Here is a 2,837-nt window from a genome sequence, read left to right on the forward strand (position 1 = left end):
ATTTTTTGATTGTATTACATTTAACATTTAGATTTCTTTTTTCATTCAGATTTGGCTATAGTTAGATCACCTAACATATCAAAGTTTTTTCATTTATGTTCTTCCATATGCGCTACCAACTTACTTACGGCGTTTCCTTTGCAGCATCTAGTGCAAATGCTAGTTTACTGTTAGATCAAAGACCAAAACTTTAATAAAAATTAGAGTATTTTCTGAGGCGAGGTTTCAAATGGCGAACTTGCGAAACCCAAGATTTTAATAAAAACTAGAACGTTGTCCAAGGCCAACACATGATATTAAAGTCACACTATATTTGAAAATATATTATTAATTTCTTAATTTAAGTATCCACCCAGATGACTGCGTGCTGTGTGAGTCGATTTTGATTTCAATAAAGATGCGAAATAAAAAAATATATGAAACGAATAATTTAATATGGCTGTTGTGTGAGTTGATTTTGATTTTAATAAAAATTACATGAAACGTAAGTGGGCAAATTACATGAAACGGATAAAAGTGCGCATCCAGGGAATCGAACCCTGGTCAGTACCGTGGGAGGGTACTATGATACCACTACACTAGATGCGCAATTATAGGAGTGTTTGTGGCCATTTTTTCTTTTCGATTTTATAAATTTTCCCATGAATAGGATAATATTTTATTGTGGTAACCCAACAACATGTTATTAAGGGAGTACACTTGGGTATTGATGGCAACTTATTTAACAAAAGAATAAATGAAAAATTTAGGGTGTAACCTAATTAATAAATAGATGTTTTGGATTTTTTTTGGAAATCTAATCTAATAATATAATTTTAGATAAGATTGTAATTATTTATTATTTAAAATGTATTTTTAAATATACAATTAGATTCAATTTACTAAAAAAAATTTGGTATTGGAATTTATAATTTACTCAATTAAAATTTATGATTCCATAAAATCTCTACTAATTTTTGGAAAAAAATCACTAAAAATAATATTTAAAAAAAAACATAAAAGCCATGGTAAAGATCTTGTGAGTTGAAAATGGCTCTCAAGTAATGCAACAAAGCGAAGGTTAGTAACAAACTAGGGTTTGCGGCATCTGATTTTTGAAGGTGGAGGGTGCACGCAATGGTGAAAGTGAAAAGGTTGTCGACGGTGGAGGACAATGCGACAGTCAACAGATAGCTTTACCACCGAAGGAAGGGAACAACTCCGCATATTTCAGGCTCTTGCTGCTACGACCAACCAGGATTTATTCCCGTTGATATAGAAGAGGAACTTGTTGACTACTCGACAGACTCCATGGATACCATGCTTATTTGGACCGAGGATCCACCTCAGTATTACAACATGCATTCACCAACGGTCTCCCGGGAACTAGCTGTCCAAGTCAATTCCTATATTGCTGATATGGAAGAAGGAGTGGTCTCTTTTACTACCCTAGGGTTTACACATCCTACCTCTAGTTCATATGTTGGCATCCACCACATACTGTCGGACAATCAACCTCAGTCGGTACTTGCGATCCCATCCCCGTCTGAAATGTAAATATGGGAGATAGAACATCTATCTAAATTGTCATCTGGACTAGGCGAGACGTCTGCTGCGGTAGAAGGTTTACTCAAATCTGAAGCTAAAACCATTGGATTTGAGAGATTGGGGGTCCATAGAACGGGGGAAACAAACCCTGCATCTCAGGGACTTCAACTATTGCACACATTGAGATCTTCGGGTTGTTTTGAAGAAACCCCCCACAAGCCCTCAAACCATGAAGAGGTTAGGGTTTTCGATACTGAATAAGCACAATCTGATGACCTAGGGCAAGCAAGTGAAGCAGTAGCACTGCCTAAAAAATATGGGTAAAATCCAAAAGCACTAAGGTCAGGGAACGCAAGCGGTTACTGGTTTTTAGAGAAGGAATTAACATGGCCAAGGTCGCATACACAGATAATACAGTGTTGGTAGGTAGTTTCAAAGGGAGAAACTATGCTACGGAAAGTCTCAAGAAATGGGTGATGGAAATATGGGGTTAGTTTCTCGAATAGTTACCCGTGGTTCTCACCATGACAAGAGGATGGTTTGCCCTAATTTTCACACATCTTGATCAGGAAATTTTTGTTCTCTCTAAGTTCTAGCATATTGAGATGACACCTGTTCTTCTAAAGAGGTGGATGCCCTTATTTGACCCAAACAAAGAAAAATTTGGAGCGGATCCTATCTGGGTCAGAATCTCGGGTTTACCACTACATTTTTGGTCCAAAGATGTTTTCAGATGCATCATCAATGATTTAGGGGTTTATTTGGATCACAATAAATCATTCATTGAAACTGGGAATGTGGCTATAAATAGAATCATGGTTCATTGGATACTAGGGATGGCTTAGTTGAAAGTTTGCGGCTTCAATATTGTGGGCATATTAGATGGAAGATTCTGGACTATGAAGGGGTTCCATTCCGCTATAGAAGGTGTCATGAAGTTTGACATCTCTATAAGGACTACCCACTGCTCACCACTGATAACAAGGAGATATCAACGAGGCATGAATCAACTGGAATGCAGACACAGGCAATAGACGGGGAGGCTCCCACTCCAAAGGTGCCCACCAATACACCAAGGTAGGATTCCCAGAAAATCCCTCAGCAACCAGTAGCTCGACCACCTTCAACAAGGGTTACTCGATCACACTCTTCTGGATCTTGTCTGCTTCTAGGTATTATACTCTCTTCCTCTCCCCCTGCTTGATATCATCATTTACTTTCGGATTTTGCCTCTGTTTCATTATCTATTTCTGGTTCCATTTTATCTTCCTGTAATTTGCAATCTATCCCCTATCATATGGCATCAACTC

The 2,837-nt window shown here is 37.9% G+C and overlaps 1 non-coding gene across 1 annotated transcript; it reads right to left on the minus strand.

Annotated features, from left to right (window-relative positions):
- Positions 1 to 517: 517 nt before the first annotated feature.
- TRNAG-CCC (transfer RNA glycine (anticodon CCC)) lies at positions 518 to 588 on the minus strand. Its single transcript has one exon. It is a non-coding gene; the product is annotated as a tRNA-Gly (tRNA).
- Between the last annotated feature and the right edge of the window lie 2,249 nt (positions 589 to 2,837).

This window comes from Pinus tabuliformis, chromosome 3_2 (assembly GCF_031772625.1).
Source record: "Pinus tabuliformis cultivar Carrire ecotype Pingquan chromosome 3_2, CPIR1, whole genome shotgun sequence".
Classification (NCBI taxonomy): domain Eukaryota; kingdom Viridiplantae; phylum Streptophyta; class Pinopsida; order Pinales; family Pinaceae; genus Pinus; species Pinus tabuliformis.